Below are 26,135 nucleotides of genomic sequence, written 5' to 3'. Positions count from 1 at the left end.
GATCACCAAACCAAAGCGATAAATCCAGCCCCTCCCTCCGTTCGCCCCTACCGCCGCTGCAAGCAGATTCCATGCTTTTCGTAAACATTTAACCTCAGCTTCTCGATGTGAACGCGTCAGGGCAGGGGCCGGCTCAACTGTGTGTGCACTCGGCGCTTTTTGTGGCCGCCACAATGCTGCGCATAATGCCCGAAAATCCATCTTTAACATCTCGACGTGTGGGTAGTCAGGCTGGGCCCTGAGAATGCCAGGCATGCCAGGGGGAACAAAGGTACTAACGCCGCGCAGAACCTGCTGAACGGTGGCGGAGATCCTGCGCGAGAGGATGGAGGGGCCGAGGGGGGGGCAGCCTGGCACCCGGGGGGAGAGCGCCTGTTCCTGATTGACCTGGGAGTAATTTAGCTGCTTACCAGAGTGTGGGCTGAGCTTACCTGCAATTTGTTCCGCCACAGCAAAGAAACCCGACACTTCAGCAAACGCAGGTCCCGGCAATGCCGGACCAGACTCGGGGGCGTTCCCGGCGTCGCGTGACGTCGGCAAAAGGGAAAGAATGTCAGGAACGCCCCCGTGTCTGGTCCGGCATTGACGGACAGGCCCCTCGTCCAATGGCAAGGCTCCGTTTACGGAGCCAGCCAATCAATGACGAGGGCCGACCCAAAGCACCCTACAGTTCTCAACAGGATTTCGCCTGCGCGAAAAAGCTGCGCAGAGCGCAGCTTTCGCTAGGCAAAACCTAAAAAGGGACAGAAATGGAATAATCGCCTTAAGCACAATGAAAAAAAGGATTGGGAAAAATATGTCTTGCTTTAATATACAAATACAGTTGTGCACAAATCTTCACATTCGCATTGATCATGAGCACCATGGTATTTTGGTATTTCTTATTGTATGTGACAAACAACAATACCCAGATACAATAAAAACTCGAATTACAAGTTTCCCCTTTGAAATGGGGTATAAAATGTGGAATTTGCTGCTGCCACAATCAACCTGCGTCCAGAAGACAAAGGTAGAAACTGAGGCTGTGCATACAGCCATACACACAATAGAACATCAGTATATCTTGAATGGCCCTAGCTTCCCAACTGGATTGTGATCACAACATGAAGAAATGTCTCAATTACCCAATTCCCTGTTGCACACTTCAACACTAGGTGACCGGTCCCACACACCATTTTGATATCTCCCTGTTTGAAATTTCGTGTGTTAAAATGTCTACATCCTGAGTGGGAATCATGGCTATTGAGTGGATGCCCTACGAGCCTTTCACTAACTTGCAAGTGGTGCATTTGCATTTACCTCCTTTGGATTGACAACTAATATTGTGCCCTTTTTCCCTATGCTTAGAAGTAGCATTAATAAATAAAGACAAGTTTCTTTTTCCACTGCTTGCATATCTTGGTTTAGTGCATCAGTATAGTCCCCTAGCTCCTTCTCTTGGAGTTCATCACCCCTTTGAGTGCATCTTCAAGACATCTGCTTTATGTTTCCTTTACTATCTTAGCCTAGTTAAATAGAACAGTGGCCCTCCTTAATTCATTACCCACTCTCAAATAGGTGCCCTCCAGTTCCCTCCCTAAAAAGGCCTACCCCAGTCTCTTGCACTGGGATAAGATGAATCTTATTGGTCAATGATCTACCGGAGTACTTCACCCTACAATTTACTTCCCAAAGTTTCTTGTCTGAATGAGGGCAATCAGTATTGCTACACCATTGCAACCCTCCAAGTAATTTTCTATTAACTATCTTCTCATTCTTTGTCTCCATGAATCCTTCCAGCTGGTGAGGAAGAGTCTGCAACCCCTCGATTATAGCCATCATACCCTACTTGGAGGGCATAACTGTGCTGATTTCACTCCCACAAACCTCTCAAGAAGTTACCATTCTGAATTTACTGCAGTAAGCATACAGAATGCCATTTAAACAAGAGCCTACACTTCCGATCGGAACCTGGCTAGCTCTGCCTCTTCGGAGATCTCTTTTAATATGATCTCAGTGTTGATTTACCGTCATGTGAATTCATGTGAACACATGTACTGTAGAACTACCCCACATTATAATGTGTGTGTAAATACACATATTCTAATGTATATAATAAATATATATATATATATATATATATATTACCTACTGGCGGTCGCCAGTAGGTATATATAGTTAGGATTTTTTTCCTATGGGATTTTTGAAAATTCTATGTTGAATAACTTTGGCGTTTGAGGACGGAATTGGCTGAAATTTTCTGGAAAATGGAACATTTTGTTTCTGAGCAGCCCCTGAAAATTTGGGGGGGTTTCGTCAAGCGGGGGCCGAGAAAAAAGGGGGGTCCCAAAACGTGTTTTTAACATTGAGTTTTCCATAGGGCGGTTGGACTCACTTTTAGCTCGAACGGCTGAATGGATTTCCACGAAACTTGGCAAAATTGTAGGGACTGGTAGCCCGATGTGCCTTTGCTATGTCTCAAGATATATGCTCCAGTGGTTTTTACGAAAATTAACTTTGAAAAATATATATTGGGCTACATTGGGCTATATATATGTTGGAGCCCAAATGTAGCCCAATGTAGCCCAATGAAGCCCAATGAAGCCCAATGTAGCCCAAAGACGGCCGCCAGAGACAAAAAAAAAACAAATGTAGCCCAAATATCAGCCAGATGTAGCCCAACTATAGCCCAGTGACAGAATGTCCCAGAGTGTTTTAAAGAACAACTAGAACGCTAACAGTCTTACTTATGACAAAAGTATGGCACACCTGAAGTCATCTTGATTGGAATAAAGTGGTAACACTTAATACATTTAATTTGAAAAGGAACAAAATAAGGGGTTTCATTTTGCCATAGAAATGTTATATATATATATATATATATATATATATATATATATATATATATATATATATTATATATATGTATGCATATATATATATATATATATTCACTGAAAAAACCATAGGTTATAGACCATATATAGTTAGGAATTAGCATTTACAAAACCTTCATTCAGACACTTATACATCCACTCATTCTTCAATATGTAAAACATATTTAAACTTTACAGAAACACATAATCACTGGATGTTGTCATCAGTGATGTCATCAGTGATGTCACTGACCATGTCATGAATGATGTAATATGTGACATCATCAGCAGTGGATTGCGGGTGCGCGATATATAGTTAGTGCAACTAACTATATATGGAATTTCAATGGTTTTGTGTGAGTAAAATAAGGTTTTCTAAATGCTAATTCCTAACTATATATGGTCTATAACCTATGTTTTTTTCAGTGAATTTTCAAGGTTTTGTAAATGCTAATTCCTAACTATATATGGTCTATAACCTATGGTTTTTTCAGTGAATTTCATTGGTTTTTTAACAGCTAATATCTGTAGCTGTAAAATGTATTCTTCTTTAAATCCAAAAATATATTTTATATGTTTATGAATAATTTTTTTTTAAATATTTTTTTTTCTTCGTTCCCGCTTCGCGAATCGGGAAGCTTCCCGTTAGCTGACCTTGATGCCGCGAAATAGACCGCGAGCCGGTAAACATTTCTTTACCGCAAGTGCCGCGTTAGAAAACAACATCGTGACGCCTCCCGTCCGCATGACGTTTCACGTTGTCGCGTGATACGTCATATGACGTGCTACGTTAGCGAACTGGTACGCGAAGCGAGTCGCAAAGCGCAGGTTTCTGGAAGCAAACCGGGAGGCCCTGCAAAGCGCTTAACGTAAACACAGCAAGTCATGTGACTTGGTAATAACACTTTTCATTGGTTCATTTCACTTTTGGTTTCCTAATGATGTAAGACTAGGTCATATAATCTAAAATGAACACTTTTCATTGGTTGAGAACTCTTGTTTTTCCCAAATGATGAAAATCCCTCCTTCTTTCCTCACTCTGACTTTCATCATTGTGAGAGAAAGACCCTTTGTGATCACTGAGCAATGGCTTCTTTAGTAGCTTCAGCTGGTGCTTCCCCACCACCTCCACCACATCCAAGGAAGAGTGGACCACCTGCTCAAGTTATAATTCAGCAAGAAGAGGAAGAAGAGGAAGACGAGGAAGAGCAGGAAGAGAGGCAGTTTTTGCCTGAGGAACCCAGGACGTCTCACCGGAAAGAAAACTTCATTTGGCAATTTTTTAAAATTCCCAAAGGTCAGAAAAAAGTAAATGCAAGATACGTAACTTGCCTTATATGTCAAGATAGACTGTCCAGAGGAACCGAGAAAAAATACAGTTTCGGAAACTACACAATGCATCGCCATATGACTAGGTGGCATCCTAACAACTACAGTGCTGCACAGTTTCGGAACGACCTAGATAATCTCCCTATTATGGCCAGAAGATCTGTTGTACCGGAAGTAACGGGACCAGAGGGCAGGGAGATGGTGCCAAATATACAAATGAGATTTGGTGAAGTAAAACACATCTGCGTATTTTGCGATGGATTCATTTGCTACGGAGAAAGAAGCATCACTCTGATCAACAGAGCTATTGACTATCATATGCAAGTTTGTACGAAACGCCCAAAATAATAAATACTTTTTTTTGTTTTGTTGCTCCTGTTGAGCCCTTTACAATGAATCGTTTTCATTGCCCCCTCCAAGAAAAACCCCAAAAAATATAAAACTGTTCAGAAAAATTCAAAAAAAGTAAAAAAATGTTCTGAAAAATAATAAAAAAAATATAAAACAACAAAAACAATAAAAAAAATGTTCTTTTCAGAACTACCTCCCCGTTATTAAAAAATTGGTACAATATTTGGAACTGTGCCAACCTCTATTTCTCTTAGTTCGCTTCCCAGTTCGCTCGCCGGTACGCGAACCGGAAGCGAACCAAAAACAGTAAGTATAAGGGAAGGAAACAGACACTTATGTTAAAAGAAAGACAGCTATAGGGGAGTAAACTAGAGATACTATTACCCGTAATCCACTGCTGATGATGTCACATATTACATCATTCATGACATGCTCAGTGACATCATCAGCAGAGGATTGCGGGTTTTTTGGCAACGTGCCTTATCCACGGTTTAATAACGCTGCCTTTTGCTTTATATAAGTTTTCAAATTGTATGAAATATATACCAATAGGTCGTTATGAACCTTTAGGTAGTGCTTTTCTTCATGAGGTCTGGTCGCTTCCATACACATACAGATGTTTCAAAGATGATCAAGAAGTTTATCTGAATGGAGAGGAATGCACTGAGACGCCAGATCATTCACTAATGTGTAGGCACATACAGTTACACGGTTCATGCAACAAACACCGACCAAATATGGCTTGCGTGTTGCAAGGCACGCCAGTTCCTGCTATCATCCCCACGTTCAAGTTGTTGGAAAATGGTAGTTATTTGATGCTCAATAATGAAGATTGTTCTGAGTTAATTAAAAGTATTCCTTTTATCGTAACAGTAAGTGAACGGGTTATTTGCTGCAGAAATGTTCTATTTCCTCCCACACATGAACATAGGGAGTTTTCAATCTGGCCACAAATACCAACCTTGGGAGAGATTTCAACGGCATGGCAAGAATAAGAGCTCTTTTGTCTCAGAGAGAGGTGGCCTTGAGTTGAGCCCGTGAAACTTTCGTGCTTCACATAGAGAACACCCGTACAGAGGTGCAGACCCTTTTCAATTCAGATTTGCCTTTCAATTTCAGCAAGATGGTTCGGACTATCTTTAACGCATCCTCCACAAAGGCCCTGGCGCACTTTTTTAAAGTTGTTACCAGTGGTCTCGTGACTTCATTTGAGAAAATCTTTGGAGTCATCCCTGCTTTCTTTCATTCTATTTTCTCCACTCTGCTTCGTGGATTGGCATTTTTACTTGCATTACCAGCGGACGCTCTTGTGCTTTTTTACATTTTTAAATATGGATGTCCCTCCTATGCAACCTCCCACCCTGCAGCTGCTGACACTGTTCCGCAATCGCATGCTAGAATATTATGGCACAATGCCGTTGGCGATATTAAGCACGGCATATGGATTATCTTTTCGATTCTCCTACTTCACCTGTGTCCAGCCTGTATTTCACTGCCTGACCTGTGATTTCGATTGGGCCATTGATTTGTGTCTCTGCGGACCGGTTTCTCCTGACGTCGACTTTAATCAGCTGATGACTCCTATCATTACTCACGAGTTGGTTTGTCCTGGCGAAAGGATTATGGCTGTGGCATTGATGCATGGACTAATTGGTCCCTGGAATTTACTGGCGGCAGCACAGTCTTTCTTGGAACAGAGCTTTCTTGAAAACCCACCGAGCTGTCCTCTGATGGTGATAGAGGATCCGGTGCTGGGAGAGCACGTATGTTCTTTTCCGCTTTTAAATTGGATGGCTGAACTGTTTTCGGATGAAGACGGTGACTTCCTATTGGAGGCTGTTGCAGCTTATTTTGCATACACAGTTATGTCATAGACCTTTTTCATGTTTGATATGCTGAGTACTAGCATTTCATTGACAATTCATTGACTTATTTGTCAAGTTTTTATTATTTACCTTGCCTATTGGCTTAAGACTCGATAAAGTACTTGGCTGTTTTATTTTTCTTTAGCATTAAATTTTCCTAGTTTTTAATGCTTTACCTTGCGGACCGTCCACATATAAACTTGCAATCTGCTCTCATGAGATGGCACTTCTATTATCTTATTCAGTTCGTTTCCGGATCATGGGGAGGTGTCATCTAGGTCCTGGATATCTTTACACCGTGTTAAGTTAGCATGGGCTCATTACCGGTTTAAACGCCATTTTTCCTTTTTTGCAACTTCTGCACACGACACTTAGTTGTTGCTTTAGCTTTCCACCTAGTAGTTCATCGTGGTTTACATGAGAATAATATGTTATTGCTCTACTATCTGCTTTGCTTGTTAAACTATATCTGTACAGCGAGTGCTAAAGTTTCAAGAACAACACGATACAGAATTGTTATGAGGTCTGATCTCCACGACTTCATACTCATAACATAAGTGCAACTTCTGCCAATTCTGGGCATGAGGCGGGTTTTATATTGCTTTGCCGAACACACATACACAACAGTTGATGCGGTTCACATGAAGAGAGAGCTGGTGTATGCTGATGTGATTCCTTCAAATCTAAGACACTAAAGTATGGGCACGCCCTAAACCAACACAAAGAGACCTTTTTAGCAAATAATATAATATGTGTATTAGGGAGGGTGAGATATAAGCAGCCGCGGGCCGTGGAGGGAGTTACGGTGAGGCAGGGAGGCGGGGAGGGGGAGAAGCAGGGTGGAGCCCTCTCTACCCTGCCCCTCCCCCTCCCCGCCTCCCTGCCCCACCGTAACTCCCTCCACGGCCCGTGGCTGCTTATAAGTGTTGCTAACTCTTATTCATTTACAGCATGTTAACATACTGTCACCATTCGCTTTTTATGTACTAGTAACTATGCTGGTAATTTTGCTACTGATAATATGTGTACTTGTATTCTCCACCCTGCTTCTCCCCCTCCCCGCCTCCCTGCCTCACCGTAACTCCCTCCACGGCCCGCGGCTGCTTATAAGTGTTGCTAACTCTTATTCATTTACAGCATGTTAACATACTATCACCATTCGCTTTTTATGTACTAGTAACTATGCTGGTAATTTTGCTACTGATAATATGTGTACTTGTATTATCTAAGATACTACGCCTGAGAAGACGGCATTAGTAAATAAACATTTCAAATACACATGTGTTCTTCTTAACTCCATGTTCTGGTTTCTAAGAAATATATAACGACCGACTGTTCATGAGTTCCACGTATCCTGAGGTACTATAAGTTCATATTCTGGATTGTCTAAACATTGAGAGTTTGTTATATCCAATGTGACACTGTACCTAGCTTGCTAAGGAGTTTTTGATTACTAACGTGAGTTTTGGGACACCCTAATTCGCCGAGGTTCCAATCCTCTGTCCACAGTTCTGTGTGAGAACAGAAACCCTGCGACAGGGGCACCCCCGACCCTTGCTGGAGCTTCATCACACTTGCGATACAACTCCAGCAATGCGCCACCTTTACGGCACAGATACATCACGCATCTGTGCTGTTTTTGCCCCATGATGCGCCGCATTGTAAATGCAGCACACCATAGGTGACGGAACAGCGGCACAGAATGACTAACACATCCCTGCTGATGGGCCAGTCATCATAAATGTATCCCTATGCTTCTTATCTTGTTAGAGATGAACCGCCATATGTATCATCAAAGTTTTTTGCATTTCCTAAATAGCGAACTTTAAGGAATAAATAGCGATTCTTTACCATTCCTAGTTTGCGATTAGCTATTTGCTAATTACAAATTACCCATTCATTTCCTTCATTTCCATAGGGCAGTTGGACTCACTTTTAGCTCGAACGGCTGAATGGATTTCCACGAAACTTGGCAAAATTGTAGGGACTGGTAGCCTGATGTGCCTTTGCTATGTCTCAAGATATATGCCCCAGTGGTTTTTACGAAAATTAACTTTGAAAAATATATATTGGGCTACATTGGCCTATATATATGTTGGAGCCCAAATGTAGCCCAATGTAGCCCAATGAAGCCCAATGTAGCCCAATGTAGCCCAAAGATGGCCGCCAGACACACAAAAAAACAAATGTAGCCCAAATATCAGCCAGATGTAGCCCAACTATAGCCCAGTGACAGAATGACCAATCAGCTTCGCAAACCTCCGTTACGCGAAGCGGAGCGCTGTTACAGATATATATCTTTTTTTGAACGTTAATTTCTCAAAATCCACTGGAGCACATATATTGAGACCTAGCAAAGGCACATCGGGCTACCAGTCCCTAATATTTTGCCAAGTTTCGTGCAAATCCATTCAGCCGTAGATTATTATTATTATTATTTTTTTTGCCCCGCGGGGCCCTTTTAAAACCTCCACATCAAACCTAGGGGGTCAGCGAGGATCTACTATGCCCCCTTATGGTTATTTCCCCCTTTGTTTTGGCCTCCTCTTGTCTCTCGATCCTACCGAGAGACAAGATGGCGGCCGCTACGGACTTTTTGGAATGTTGACAGACGCCAGAGAACCAATCAGCTTCGCTTCACAAAGCTCCGTTGCGCGAAAAGTACGCGTCCTGGGACGCTGCCCGGTCCGCTGTTACAGATATATATCTTTTTTTAAACGTAAATTTCTCAAAATCCACTGGAGCACATATATTGAGACCTACAAAAGGCACATCGGGCTACCAGTCCCTACAATTTTGCCAAGTTTCGTGCAAATCCATTCAGCCGTTCGGGCTAAAAGTGAGGCCAACCGCCCTATGGAAAACTCAATGTTAAAAACACGTTTTGGGACCCCCCTTTTTTCTCGGCCCCCCCTTGACGAACCCCCCCCAAATTTTCAAGGGCTGCTCAGAAACAAAATGTGCCATTTTCCTGAAAATTTCAGCCAATTCCGTCCACAAACGCCAAAGTTATTAGACATAGAATTTTCAAAAATCCCATAGAGAAAAAATCCTAACTATATATACCTACTGGCGACCGCCAGTAGGTAATATATATATATATATATATATATATATATATATATATATATATATATATATATATATATATATATATATATATATATATATATATATATATATATATATATATATATATATATATATATATTCACTGAAAAAACCATAGGTTTTAGGCCTTATATAGTTAGGAATTAGCATTTAAAAAACCATTGAAATTCACTGAAAAAGCATAGGTTTCAGGCCTTATATAGTTAGGAATTAACATATAAAAAACCATTGAAATTGCTCCTATATAGTTAGTTGGACTAACTATATTTGGCGCACCCGCAATCCAGTGCTGATGATGTCACATATTACATCATTCATGACATGGTCAGTGACATCACTGATGACATCACTGATGACATCTCAAATGACATCACTGATGACAGCACTGATGACATCTCATTTGACATCACTGATGACCTCATCCAGTGACTGTGTTTTTCTGTAAAGTTTAAATATGTTTTACCTATTGAAGAATGAGTGGATGTATAAGTCTCTGGATGAAGGATTTAGTAGGTGCTTGACTGACTGTATGAGTGAGTGATTAAATGTGTCTTACTGAATGCATAGGTTAGTGACTAAACTGTGTGAATGTGTGCATCAGTATGTCTGTTGTTGTGTAAGCTGCTGCATACGTTGATCAGTAGCTATATGAGTGGCTATATGGGTTATTGATTGGTTGCCCAAGTATTTGTATGGGAGACTGAGTGTGTGTGTGGCTGGCTGGGAGGTGTGTGACTCTGTGCAGATCAATGTGTACTTGTATCAGTGATTGTATAAGAGAGTAAGTATGTGTTAGTATATGTTTGAATAAGTAAGGTGTTGTGTGTATAACTATATAGATGAGGAAATGGAAGTGTGATTGATTCTTTCATGACTGACTAGGTGTGTGAGTAACTCCATGGATAAGTGGCAGTGTGTGAGTGTTTGCATAGGTGTATGAGTGCATATGATAGTGTTGCATTGATGAGTGACTGTATGTATGAGTGATTGTATGGGTGAATGAGTGGATGTGTGAGTAGACCTAGGAATCAGTGAGTGCCTATGTAGTAACTGGTATTGGTGTGTCAATACTTTCAAGAATGGTAGTCTGTATTTAACACTGGGTGTATCAAAGGTTATATTAGAGTGTGAGGAGGTGCATCGTATTATCACATGAATGATGTAAGCAGTGATGTCATCAGTGATGTCATTTGAGATGTCATCAGTGATGTCATCAGTGATGTCACTTACCATGTCATGAATGATGTAATATGTGACATCATCAGCAGTGGATTGCGGGTGCGCCAAATATAGTTAGTCCAACTAACTATATAGGAGCAATTACAATGGTTTTTTATATGTTAATTCCTAACTATATAAGGCCTGAAACCTATGCTTTTTCAGTGAATTTCAATGGTTTTTTAAATGCTAATTCCTAACTATATAAGGCCTAAAACCTATGTTTTTTTCAGTGAATTTCAAAGGTTTTTTAAATGCTAATTCCTAACTATATAAGGCCTAAAACCTATGGTTCATTCAGTGAATTTCAAAGGTTTTTTAAATGCTAATTCCTAACTAAATAAGGCCTGAAACCTATGGTTTTTTCAGTGAATTTGCAAGGATTTTAAAATGCTAATTCTATTAGCGGATAACGTTTAAATATGTTAATATCCTTGTGGGACCAAAATAATTGAGACAAATGATAAATCAGCTCAAAACTGGCACGAGAAAAAACACTGATCTCTCTCTAGCAAGTCTTTGACTTACTATGAATTACTGTAAGTGCTGGGAAAAATGCCTGCTGCCTCAGGCTGGTACCAGTCTATGCAATCACAATATCATGGGCTAAAACAGACACTGCCTTCTTGGCTGTGACGATAGACCCCCAGCCCACAACCTGCATAAAGAAAAACAGTGGGAAACTGACAGATCTTGCCACTCATAACAATCAAAAGGCAACTTTTATAGAATCATTGTCTGTTGTGTCATATAACTAACAGCTCTCCTTTTTCATAATGAAACCGTTACACTTGTATGAATTAAGTAATTCTAAATTGTCTTTACTCATAGAAAGGTTTCATTAGCAACTTCCCATTATATGAACGAGTTGGTGCGAGAGATACTTTATATGTAAACAGTTTAGCGTGAAAACGTCAGCTTTCATCTACACACTTGGTAGAGAGCTTCTACAAATGGTGAAACACACAGCCTAAGACAGCTCTCAAGTGGGCATTAATTATCTCTCGGCAGCAAACAGAATGCAGGAGTGAGGGTAGACAAGATGCCAATCCTGCTCTGCGATTGCAGACAGAGGGTGTCTAATATTAATTTTACTTCCCTTGGCATCTGTGTGAATGAGTCCACGTCACATCTTCTGATGTCTGCGCTACCACAGCCGGCCTATGAATCTGCCTTGAAACTTTATTTTCTTGCACACAGAAAAATACACGATTGCACATGGGGCTAAACCAGGACCATGATCGGAAGATCGATTTAAGCTTGGCCTCACATCCACATTTTTTAGCTCATGGATGTCGAAGCCTGGAGGGCAGAGAGCTCAAAACAGCTTTCAAAATGTAGATATTCTTCAAAGAGACAAAAGGACGAACTGCTTGAACCTTTTGATTAAATGTGTATGCAGAGTTCTTTTGAGAATATGTCATTATCCAAAACAATGTAAATCTTGGCGTACGTAAACACAGCTGACACTTAATATCTAGTCTTCATTCTGTCACTGGCTTGGCCTGGTGAAGTACAGAACACGTATTGAAGTGAATAAAGATTAAAATACACTGACTGCTCATACAGACCCGACAAGAAAACGCATCTACCCTGTGCCACAGCCAGTAGCAACCACGTCTGAGGGCACCATCCCCCCCCCTGTAATTGGCAGTGGTGCGCTCCGCGTCGCTGGGACAAGTTATAACTGATGAGAGCGGACTGAGAGTGGTATCTGAGTAGTACTGAGACCTACTTTATTAATTATGGACTTTACAGAGACTGCTATGTGTCTGTGTTCCGGTCGGTCCGGCTGCCGCAGCGTAATCCACACTGGGACCCGTGCGGCAGCACAGCACACCACACTGCATGATGCACTCTTCTCCCACAGCTGCTGACTGACTCTTCCCCCACCCGGCGGGCCGCACTTCTTAGTTTGCGCCTGCGGCGCTCATCACCACGATGTTGATGTCGCCTCTGATGGTGCGCTGCGGCGGCCATGAAACGCTGCCCCTGTCATAAAAGGGCACACCACTCTATTATTTTTTATTCAGCATTGTACGTCGTACGCAGATCACTTGCGAAAAAAGTATGAAAATCACGGTCTTACTAGAATATTAATGTTTCCTCTCTAATCCGATGTTCCTGTGTCATACAAGTCGTTTGTTTACCATTTTCTCAGGAACTTTGGCATTCCTCTTGGCCTGCTTAAATACTCCTCCCATGGCAGACTAGCATCGTCAGACTGTATCTGAATGCGAGTTCGGTCCCGGTCCCGATGGCGGCGGTGAGCTGCGCCCCGGGGTGAGAGGGCGCCCTGGGCGGCGGCCGGTCCGAGGAGTCCGAGTGCGGAGGAGGGAGTGTGAGGGTCTCAGGTGAAGAGTACTGGAGGGGTCCCCGCCTCTCCTCTGTCCGGTACCCTCTTCAGGCGGACTGCTTCTGCCCGTCTCTCCCGGCGCTGCCTGCCAGTGCGGGGAGGTACTGGTGCCTGCTGCCTCCTCGCGTCTCCTATTTTCCCGGGGCACCCTCAGCACCCGGGAGCCCCGCACCAGCCGGCAGCATCACCCGGTCTCCCCCTCGGCACGGGAGACCAGGCGGACACATCATGGCTTCCCCCAGGTAGGGGGAAGCGGAAACCAAGTCCTCCCGGCCCGCCCACAACCAGGCGGCGGCGGCCATCTTGAGGCGGCTCGGGCCGCGGCGGTGATCTGGGGGTAAAACGAGGGGTGGGCACCCTCGAAATTAAAATAAAACAGATAAAATTAAAAGAGAGAAGCCCCCCAAGCCCCCCCCCAATTATTTTTTCCGAAAAATCGCGGGGTGCGCGCACGGTGCGCGCTTACAGATATATAACTCTTTTAATTTTCTCAGGAACCACTGGAGGGATTTACACTATTTTACCAAAAGCGTGATCTGCGTACCAGACACTACCATTTTGACAAGTTTGGTGTAATTCCCTTCAGTGGTTCAAGCTGTAGCCGTGTCTAAAGGTCCTATAGAAATTAACATGGGGAAAACACGTTTTGGGACCCCCCCTTTTTTCTCAGCCCCCACTTGACTAATCCCCCCCCAAACTTTCAGGGAAGGAGAGGAGCGGAGCGAGCCATCTTCTTTGAGAAATTTGCGAAGATTCATCAACCAGCGCCAAAGTTATTCCCAATAGAATGTTGGGGATTTCCTATGGAAACTAGGTCCTAACTATATATACCTACTGGCGACTGCCAGTAGGTAATATATATTATATATATATATATATATATATATTCACTGAAAAAACCATAGGTTATAGACCATATATAGTTAGGAATTACCATTTACAAAACCTTATTTTACTCACACAAAACCATTGAAATTCCATATATAGTTAGTTGCACTAACTATATATCGCGCACCCGCAATCCACTGCTGATGATGTCACATATTACATCATTCATGACATGGTCAGTGACATCACTGATGACATCACTGATGACATCTCAAATGACATCACTGATGACATCACTGATGACATCACTGATGACAACATCCAGTGACTGTATGTTTCTGTAAAGTTAAAATGTGTCTTACATATTGAAGAATGAGTGGAAGTATAAGTGTCTGGACAAAGGATTTAGTAGGTGCATGACTGAATGTATGAGTGAGTGATTAAATGTGTCTCACTGAGTGCATGGGTTAGTGACTAAACTGTCTTAATTTGTGCATCATTATGTCTGTTGTTCTGTAAACTGCTGCATGTGTTGATCAGTAGCTATATGATTAACTATATGGGTTACTGATTGATTGTCCAAGTATTTGTATGGGAGACTGAGTGTGTGTGTAGCTGGCTGGGAGGTGTGTGACTCTGTGCAGATCAATGTGTACTTGTATCAATGATTGTATAAGAAGGTAAGTATGTGTTAGTATATGTTTGAAAATGTAAGGTGCTCTATGTTTAACTGTATACACAAGAAAATGGAAGTGTCATTGATTCTTTACAGGACTGACTAGGTGTGTGAGTAACTCCATGAATGAGTGGCAGACTGTGAGTGTCTGTATAGGTGTATGAATGCATATGATAGTGTTGTAAAGATGAGTGATTGTATGTATGAATGATTGTATGGGTGAATGAGTGAATGTGTGTGTAGACATAGGAATCAGTGAGTGCGTATGTAGTAACTAGTATTGGTGTGTCAATGGTTTCAAAAATTATACTCTGTATTTAACACTGGGTGAAACAGAGGTTATATTAAAATGTGAGGAGATGCATTGTATTGTCACATGAATGATATCATCAGTGATGTGGTCATTGATGTCAAATGAGATGTCATCAGTGATGTCATCAGTGATGTCATTTGAGATGTCATCAGTGATGTCATCAGTGATGTCACTGACCATGTCATGAATGATGTAATATGTGACATCATCAGCAGTGGATTGCGGGTGCGCGATATATAGTTAGTGCAACTAACTATATATGGAATTTCAATGGTTTTGAGTGAGTAAAATAAGGTTTTCTAAATGCTAATTCCTAACTATATATGGTCTATAACCTATGGTTTTTTCAGTGAATTTTCAAGGTTTTGTAAATGCTAATTCCTAACTATATATGGTCTATAACCTATGGTTTTTTCAGTGAATTTCATTGGTTTTTTAACAGCTAATATCTGTAGCTGTAAAATTTATTCTTCTTTAAATCCAAAAATATATTTTATATGTTTATGAATAATTTTTTTTTTTTAAATATTTTTTTTTCTTCGTTCCCGCTTCGCGAATCGGGAAGCTTCCCGTTAGCTGACCTTGATGCCGTGAAATAGACCGCGAGCCGGTAAACGTTTCTTTACCGCAACTGCCGCGTTAGAAAACAACATCGTGACGCCTCCCGTCCGCATGACGTTTCACGTTGTCGCGTGATACGTCATATGACGTGCTACGTTAGCGAACTGGTACGCGAAGCGAGTCGCAAAGCGCAGGTTTCTGGAAGCAAACCGGGAGGCCCTGCAAAGCGCTTAACGTAAACACAGCAGGTCATGTGACTTGGTAATAACATTTTTCATTGGTTCATTTCACTTTTGGTTTCCTAATGATGTAAGACTAGGTCATATAATCTAAAATGAACACTTTTCATTGGTTGAGAACACTTGTTTTTCCCAAATGATGAAAATCCCTCCTTCTTTCCTCACTCTGACTTTCATCATTGTGAGAGAAAGACCCTTTGTTACCAGTGAGCAGTGGCTTCTTTAGTAGCTTCAGCTGGTGCTTCCCCACCACCTCCACCACATCCAAGGAAGAGTGGACCACCTGCTCAAGTTATAATTCAACAAGAAGAAGAAGAAGAGGAACAGGACGACGAGCACGAAGAGAGGCAGTTTTTGCCTGAGGAGCCCAGGACGTCTCACCGGAAAGAAAACTTCATTTGGCAATTTTTTTAAATTCCCAAAGGTCAGAAAAAAGTAAATGCAAGATACGTAACTTGCCTTATATGTCAAGATAGACTGTCCAGAGGGACCGACAAAAAATACAGCTTCGGAAACTACACAATGCATCGCCATATGACTAGGTGGCATCCTAACAACTACAGTGCTGCACAGTTTCGGAACGACCTAGATAATCTCCCTATTATGGCCAGAAGATCTGTTGTACCGGAAGTAACGGGACCAGAGGGCAGGGAGATGGTGACAAATATTCAAACGAGATTTCATGAAGTAAAACACGTCTGCGTACATTGCAGTGGATTCATTTGCTACGGAGAAAGAAGCATCACTCTGATCAACAGAGCTATTGACTATCATATGCAAGTTTGTACGAAACGCCCCAAATAATAAATACTTTTTTTTTGTTTTGTTGCTCCTGTTGAGCCCTTTACAATGAATCGTTTTCATTGCCCCCTGCTCAGAAAAATTCAAAAAAAGTAAAAAAAGTTCAGAAAAATAATAAAAAAAATATAAAACAACAAAAACAATAAAAAAAAAAAGTTCTTTTCAGAACTACCTCCCCGTTATTAAAAAATTGGTACAATATTTGGAACTGTGCCAACCTCTATTTCTCGTAGTACGCTTCCCAGTTCGCTCGCCGGTACGCGAACCGGAAGCGAACCAAAAACAGTAAGTATAAGGGAAGGAAACAGACACTTATGTTAAAAGAAAGACAGCTATAGGGGAGTAAACTAGAGATACTATTACCCGTAATCCACTGCTGATGATGTCACATATTACATCATTCATGACATGCTCAGTGACATCATCAGCAGAGGATTGCGGGTTTTTTGGCAACGTGCCTTATCCACGGTTTAATAACGCTGCCTTTTGCTTTATATAAGTTTTTAAATTGTATAAAATATATACCAATAGGTCGTTATGAACCTTTAGGTAGTGCTTTTCTTCATGAGGTCTGGTCGCTTCCATACACATACAGATGTTTCAAAGATGATCAAGAAGTTTATCTGAATGGAGAGGAATGCACTGAGACGCCAGATCATTCACTAATGTGTAGGCACATACAGTTACACGGTTCATGCAACAAACACCGACCAAATATGGCTTGCGTGTTGCAAGGCACGCCAGTTCCTGCTATCATCCCCACGTTCAAGTTGTTGGAAAATGGTAGTTATTTGATGCTCAATAATGAAGATTGTTCTGGGTTAATTAAAAGTATTCCTTTTATCGTAACAGTAAGTGAACGGGTTATTTGCTGCAAAAATGTTCTATTTCCTCCCACACATGAACATAGGGAGTTTTCAATCTGGCCACAAATACCAACCTTGGGAGCAGATTTCAACGGCATGGCAAGAATAAGAGCTCTTTTGTCTCAGAGAGAGGTGGCCTTGAGTTCGGCCCGTGAAACTTTCGTGCTTCACATAGCGAACACCCATACAGAGGTGCAGACCCTTTTCAATACTGATTCGCCTTTGCATTTCAGCAAGATGGTTCGGACTATCTTTAACGCGTCCTCCACAAAGGCCCTGGCGCACTTTTTTAAAGTTTTTACCAGTGGTCTCGTGACTTCATTTGAGAAAATCTTTGGAGTCATCCCTGCTTTCTTTCATTCTATTTTCTCCACTGTGCTTCGTGGATTGCCATTTTTACTTGCATTACCAGCGGACGCTCTTGTGCTTTTTTACATTTTTAAATATGGATGTACCTCCTGTGCAAGCTCCCGCCCTGCAGCTGCTGACACTGTTCCGCAATCGCATGCTAGAATATTATGGCACAATGCCGTTGGCGATATTAAGCACGGCATATGGATTATCTTTTCGATTCTCCTACTTCACCTGTGTCCAGCCTGTATTTCACTGCCTGACCTGTGATTTCGATTGGGCCATTGATTTGTGTCTCTGCGGACCGGTTTCTCCTGACGTCGACTTTAATCAGCTGATGACTCCTATCATTACTCACGAGTTGGTTTGTCCTGGCGAAAGGATTATGGCTGTGGCATTGATGCATGGACTAATTGGTCCCTGGAGTTTACTGGCGGCAACACAGTCTTTCTTGGAACAGAGCTTTCTTGAAAACCCACCGAGCTGTCCTCTGATGGTGATAGAGGATCCGGTGCTGGGAGAGCACGTATGTTCTTTTCCGCTTTTAAATTGGATGGCTGAACTCTTTTCGGATGAAGACGGTGACTTCCTATTGGAGGCTGTTGCAGCTTATTTTGCATACACAGTTATGTCATAGACCTTTTTCATGTTTGATATGCTGAGTACTTGCATTTCATTGACAATTCATTGACTTATTTGTCAAGTTTTTATTATTTAGCTTGCCTATTGGCTTAAGACTCGATAAAGTACTTGGCTGTTTTATTTTTCTTTAGCATTACATTTTCCTAGTTTTTAATGTTTTACCTTGCGGACCGTCCACATATAAACTTGCAATCTGCTCTCATGAGATGGCACTTCTATTATCTTATTCAGTTCGTTTCCGGATCATGGGGAGGTGTCATCTAGGTCCTGGATATCTTTACACCGTGTTAAGTTAGCATGGGCTCATTACCGGTTTAAACGCCATTTTTCCTTTTTTGCAACTTCTGCACACGACACTTAGTTGTTGCTTTAGCTTTCAACCTAGTAGTTCATCGTGGTTTACATGAGAATAATATGTTATTGCTCTACTATCTGCTTTGCTTGTTAAACTATATCTGTACAGCGAGTGCTGAAGTTTCAAGAACAACACGATACAGAATTGTTATGAGGTCTGATCTCCACGACTTCATACTCATAACATAAGTGCAGCTTCTGCCAATTCTGGGCATGAGGCGGGTTTTATATTGCTTTGCCGAACACACATACACAACAGTTGATGCGGTTCACATGAAGAGAGAGCTGGTGTATGCTGATGTGATTCCTTCAAATCTAAGACACTAAAGTATGGGCACGCCCTAAACCAACACAAACAGACCTTCTTAGCAAATAATATAATATGTGTATTAGGGAGGGTGAGATATAAGCAGCCGCGGGCCGTGGAGGGAGTTACGGTGGGGCAGGGAGGCGGGGAGGGGGAGGGGCAGGGTGGAGCCCTCTCCACCCTGCCCCTCCCCCTCCCCGCCTCCCTGCCCCACCGTAACTCCCTCCACGGCCCGTGGCTGCTTATAAGTGTTGATAACTCTTATTCATTTACAGCATGTTAACATACTGTCACCATTCGCTTTTTATGTACTAGTAACTATGCTGGTAATTTTGCTACTGATAATATGTGTACTTGTATTATCTAAGATACTACGCCTGAGAAGACGGCATTAGTAAATAAACATTTCAAATACACATGTGTTCTTCTTAACTCCATGTTCTGGTTTCTAAGAAATATATAACGACCGACTGTTCATGAGTTCCACGTATCCTGAGGTACTAATAAGTTCATATTCTGGATTGTCTAAACATTGAGAGTTTGTTATATTCAATGTGACACTGTACCTAGCTTGCTAAGGGGTTTTTGATTACTAAGGTGAGTTTTGGGGCACCCTAATTCGCCGAGGTTCCAATCCTCTGTCCACAGTTCTGTGTGAGAACAGAAACCCTGCGACAGGGGCACCCCCGACCCTTGCTGGAGCTTCATCACACTTGCGATACAACTCCAGCAATGCGCCACCTTTACGGCACAGATACATCACGCATCTGTGCTGTTTTTGCCCCATGATGCGCCGCATTGTAAATGCAGCACACCATAGGTGACGGAACAGCGGCACAGAATGACTAACACATCCCTGCTGATGCGCCAGTCATCATAAATGTATCCCTATGCTTCTTATCTTGTTAGAGATGAACCGCCATATGTATCATCAAAGTTTTTTGCATTTCCTAAATAGCGAACTTTAAGGAATAAATAGCGATTCTTTACCATTCCTAGTTTGCGATTAGCTATTTGCTAATTACAAATTACCCATTCATTTCCTTCATTTCCATAGGGCGGTTGGACTCACTTTTAGCTCGAACGGCTGACTGGATTTCCACGAAACTTGGCAAAATTGTAGGGACTGGTAGCCCGATGTGCCTTTGCTATGTCTCAAGATATATGCTCCAGTGGTTTTTACGAAAATTAACTTTGAAAAATATATATTGGGCTACATTGGCCTATATATATGTTGGAGCCCAAATGTAGCCCAATGTAGCCCAATGAAGCCCAATAAAGCCCAATGTAGCCCAATGTAGCCCAAAGATGGCCGCCAGAGACAAAAAAAACAAATGTAGCCCAAATATCAGCCAGATGTAGCCCAACTATAGCCCAGTGACAGAATGACCAATCAGCTTCGCAAACCTCCGTTACGCGAAGCGGAGCGCTGTTACAGATATATATCTTTTTTTGAACGTTAATTTCTCAAAATCCACTGGAGCACATATATTGAGACCTAGCAAAGGCACATCGGGCTACCAGTCCCTAATATTTTACCAAGTTTCGTGCAAATCCATTCAGCCGTTCGATTATTATTATTATTTATTTTTTTTGCCCCGCGGGGCCCTTTTAAAACCTCCACATCAAACCTAGGGGGTCAGCGAGGATCTACTATGCCCCCTTATGGTCATTTGCCCCTTCGCTTTGGCCTCCTCTTGTCTCTCGATCCTACCGAGAGACAAGATGGCGGCCGCTACGGACTGTTTGGAATGTTTACAGACGCCGGAGAACCAATCAGCTTCGCTTCACAAAGCTCCGTTGCGCGAAAAGTCCGCGAACCGGAGCGCTTCCCGGTCCGCTGTTACAGATATATATCTTTTTTTGAACGTTAATTTCTCAATGGCCACTGAAGCACATATATTGAGACCTACAAAAGGCACATCGGGCTACCAGATCAGACCTCATAACAATTCTGTATCGTGTTGTTCTTGAAACTTCAGCACTCGCTGTACAGATATAGTTTAACAAGCAAAGCAGATAGTAGAGCAATAACATATTATTCTCATGTAAACCACGATGAACTACTAGGTTGAAAGCTAAAGCAACAACTAAGTGTCGTGTGCAGAAGTTGCAAAAAAGGAAAAATGGCGTTTAAACCGGTAATGAGCCCATGCTAACTTAACACGGTGTAAAGATATCCAGGACCTAGATGACACCTCCCCATGATCCGGAAACGAACTGAATAAGATAATAGAAGTGCCATCTCATGAGAGCAGATTGCAACTTTATATGTGGACGGTCCGCAAGGTAAAACATTAAAAACTAGGAAAATTTAATGCTAGAGAAAAATAAAACAGCCAAGTACTTTATCGAGTCTTAAGCCAATAGGCAAGCTAAATAATAAAAACTTGACAAATAAGTCAATGAATTGTCAATGAAATGCTAGTACTCAGCATATCAAACATGAAAAAGGTCTATGACATAACTGTGTATGCAAAATAAGCTGCAACAGCCTCCAATAGGAAGTCACCGTCTTCATCCGAAAAGAGTTCAGCCATCCAATTTAAAAGCGGAAAAGAACATACGTGCTCTCCCAGCACCGGATCCTCTATCACCATCAGAGGACAGCTCGGTGGGTTTTCAAGAAAGCTCTGTTCCAAGAAAGACTGTGTTGCCGCCAGTAAATTCCAGGGACCAATTAGTCCATGCATCAATGCCACAGCCATAATCCTTTCGCCAGGACAAACCAACTCGTGAGTAATGATAGGAGTCATCAGCTGATTAAAGTCGACGTCAGGAGAAACCGGTCCGCAGAGACACAAATCAATGGCCCAATCGAAATCACAGGTCAGGCAGTGAAATACAGGCTGGACACAGGTGAAGTAGGAGAATCGAAAAGATAATCCATATGCCGTGCTTAATATCGGCAACGGCATTGTGCCATAATATTCTAGCATGCGATTGCGGAACAGTGTCAGCAGCTGCAGGGCGGGAGCTTGCACAGGAGGGACATCCATATTTAAAAATGTAAAAAAGCACAAGAGCGTCCGCTGGTAATGCAAGTAAAATTGGGAATCCACGAAGCACAGTGGAAAAAATAGAATGAAAGAAAGCGGGGATGACTCCAAAGATTTTCTCAAATGAAGTCACGAGACCACTGGTAACAACTTTAAAAAAGTGCGCCAGGGCCTTTGTGGAGGACGCGTTAAAGATAGTCCGAACCATCTTGCTGAAATGGAAAGGCGAATCAGTATTGAAAAGGGTCTGCACCTCTGTACGGGTGTTCGCTATGTGAAGCACGAAAGTTTCACGGGCCGAACTCAAGGCCACCTCTCTCTGAGACAAAAGAGCTCTTATTCTTGCCATGCCGTTGAAATCTGCTCCCAAGGTTGGTATTTGTGGCCAGATTGAAAACTCCCTATGTTCATGTGTGGGAGGAAATAGAACATTTCTGCAGCAAATAACCCGTTCACTTACTGTTACGATAAAAGGAATAGTTTTAATTAACCCAGAACAATCTTCATTATTGAGCATCAAATAACTACCATTTTCCAACAACTTGAACGTGGGGATGATAGCAGGAACTGGCGTGCCTTGCAACACGCAAGCCATATTTGGTCGGTGTTTGTTGCATGAACCGTGTAACTGTATGTGCCTACACATTAGTGAATGATCTGGCGTCTCAGTGCATTCCTCTCCATTCAGATAAACTTCTTGATCATCTTTGAAACATCTGTATGTGCATGGAAGCGACCAGACCTCATGAAGAAAAGCACTACCTAAAGGTTCATAACGACCTATTGGTATATATTTCATACAATTTGAAAACTTATATAAAGCAAAAGGCAGCGTTATTAAACCGTGGATAAGGCACGTTGCCAAAAAACCCGCAATCCTCTGCTGATGATGTCACTGAGCATGTCATGAATGATGTAATATGTGACATCATCAGCAGTGGATTACGGGTAATAGTATCTCTAGTTTACTCCCCTATAGCTGTCTTTCTTTTAACATAAGTGTCTGTTTCCTTCCCTTATACTTACTGTTCTTTTTAAATTTTGGTTCACTTCCGGTTCGCGTACCGGCGAGCGAACTGGGAAGCGAACTACGAGAAATAGAGGTTGGCACAGTTCCAAATATTGTACCAATTTTTTAATAACGGGGAGGTAGTTCTGAAAAGAACTTTTTTTTATTGTTTTGTTGTTTTATATTTTTTTTATTATTTTTCTGAACATTTTTTTATTTTTTTTGAATTTTTCTGAACAGTTTTATATTTTTTTGGGTTTTTCTTGGAGGGGGCAATGAAAACGGTTCATTGTAAAGGGCTCAACAGGAGCAACAAAACAAAAAAAAAGTATTTATTATTTGGGGCGTTTCGTACAAACTTGCATATGATAGTCAATAGCTATGTTGATCAGAGTGATGCTTCTTTCTCCGTAGCAAATGAATCCACTGCAATATACGCAGACTTGTTTTACTTCATGAAATCTCGTTTGTATATTTGGCACCATCTCCCTGCCCTCTGGTCCCGTTACTTCCGGTACAACAGATCTTCTGGCCATAATAGGGAGATTATCTAGGTCGTTACGAAACTGTGCAGCACTGTAGTTGTTAGGATGCCACCTAGTCATATGGCGATGCATTGTGTAGTTTCCGAAACTGTATTTTTTGTCGGTCCCTCTGGACAGTCTATCTTGACATATAAGGCAAGTTACGTATCTTGCATTTACTTTTTTCTGACCTTTGGGAATTTAAAAAAATTGCCAAATGAAGTTTTCTTTCCGGTGAGACGTCCTGGGCTCCTCAGGCAAAAAGTGCCTCTCTTCGTGCTCGTCGTCCTGTTCCTCTTCTTCCTCTTCTTGCTGAATTATAACTTGAGCAGGTGGTCCACTCTTCCTTGGATGTGGTGGAGGTGGTGGGGAAGCACCAGCTGAAGCTACTAAAGAAGCCATTGCTCACTGGTAACAAAGGGTCTTTCTCTCACAATGATGAAAGTCAGAGTGAGGAAAGAAGGAGGGATTTTCATCATTTGGGAAAAACAATAGTTCTCAACCAATGAAAAGTGTTCATTTTAGATTATATGACCTAGTCTTACATCATTAGGAAACCAAAAGTGAAATGAACCAATGAAAAGTGTTATTACCAAGTCACATGACCTGCTGTGTTTACGTTAAGCGCTTTGCAGGGCCTCCCGGTTTGCTTCCAGAAACCTGTGCTTTGCGACTCGGTAAGCGTACCAGTTCGCTAACGTAGCACGTCATATGACGTATCACGCGACAACGCGAAACGTCATGCGGACGGGAGGCGTCACGATGTTGTTTTCTAACGCGGCAGTTGCGGTAAAGAAACGTTTACCGGCTCGCGGTCTATTTCGCGGCATCAAGGTCAGCTAACGGGAAGCTTCCCGATTCGCGAAGCGGGAACGAAGAAAAAAAAATATAAAAAAAAAAAATTATTAATAAACATATAAAATATATTTTTGGATTTAAAGAAGAATACATTTTACAGCTACAGATATTAGCTGTTAAAAAACCAATGACATTCACTGAAAAAACCATAGGTTATAGACCATATATAGTTAGGAATTAGCATTTACAAAACCTTGAAAATTCACTGAAAAAACCATAGGTTATAGACCATATATAGTTAGGAATTAGCATTTAGAAAACCTTATTTTACTCACACAAAACCATTGAAATTCCATATATAGTTAGTTGCACTAACTATATATCGCGCACCCGCAATCCACTGCTGATGATGTCACATATTACATCATTCATGACATGGTCAGTGACATCACTGATGACATCACTGATGACATCACTGATGACATCACTGATGACATCTCAAATGACATCACTGATGACATCATGACACACCAATACCAGTTACTACATACGCACTCACTGATTCCTACGTCTACACACACATTCACTCATTCACCCATACAATCACTCATACATACAGTCACTCATTATTACAACACTATCATATGCACTCATACACCTATGCAGACAGTCACACACTGCCACTCATCCATGGAGTTACTCACACACCAAGTCAGTCCTATAAAGAATCAATCACACTTCCATTTCTTCATCTATACAGTTAAACACAGAACACCATACTTCAGTGACATCACTGATGACATCACTAATGACATCTGAAATGACATCACTGATGACATCTCAAATGACATCACTGATGACATCATGACACACCAATACCAGTTACTACATACGCACTCACTGATTCGTACGTCTACACACACATTCACTCATTCACCCATACAATTACTCATACATACAGTCAGTTATTATTAGAACACTATCATATGCACTCATACACCTAGTCAGTCCTGTGAAGAATCAATCACACTTCGATTTCCTCATCTATAGTTAAACACAGAACACCATACTTTTCACACATATACTAACACATACTTACTCTCTTATACAATCACTGATACAAGTACACATTGATATGCACAGCGTCACACACCTCCCAGCCAGCCACACACACACTCAGTCTTCCATCCATCCAGTCATTCTTCAATATGTAAAACGTATTTAAACTTTACAAAAACACACAGACACTAGATGATGTCATCAGTGATGTCATCAGTGATGTCACTGACCATGTCATGAATGATGTAATATGTGACATCATCAGCAGTGGATTGCGGGTGCGCGATATATAGTTAGTGCAACTAACTATATATGGAATTTCAATGGTTTTGTGTGAGTAAAATAAGGTTTTCTAAATGCTAATTCCTAACTATATATGGTCTATAACCTATGTTTTTTTCAGTAATATATATATATATATATATATATATATATATATATATATATATATATATATATTCACTGAAAAAAACATAGGTTTTAGGCCTTATATAGCTAGGAATTAGCATTTAAAAAACCATTGAAATTCACTGAAAAAGCATAGGTTTCAGGCCTTATATAGTTAGGAATTAACATATAAAAAACCATTGAAATTGCTCCTATATAGTTAGTTGGACTAACTATATTTGGCGCACCCGCAATCCAGTGCTGATGATGTCACATATTACATCATTCATGACATGGTCAGTGACATCACTGATGACATCACTGATGACATCTCAA

The 26,135-nt window shown here is 41.5% G+C and overlaps 1 protein-coding gene across 3 annotated transcripts in view; it reads right to left on the bottom strand.

The window, feature by feature from the left end:
• Positions 1-26,135, bottom strand: part of LOC144828554 (methylmalonyl-CoA mutase, mitochondrial-like) — a 268,618-nt gene that overhangs the window by 81,744 nt on the left and 160,739 nt on the right. The window lies entirely within an intron of this gene.

This window comes from Lissotriton helveticus, chromosome 4_1 (genome assembly GCF_964261635.1).
Source record: "Lissotriton helveticus chromosome 4_1, aLisHel1.1, whole genome shotgun sequence".
In the NCBI taxonomy this organism is placed as follows: Eukaryota; Metazoa; Chordata; class Amphibia; order Caudata; family Salamandridae; genus Lissotriton; species Lissotriton helveticus.
Note: the sequence above shows the minus strand (reverse complement) of the source record. Positions and strands in the feature narration are given on the sequence as shown.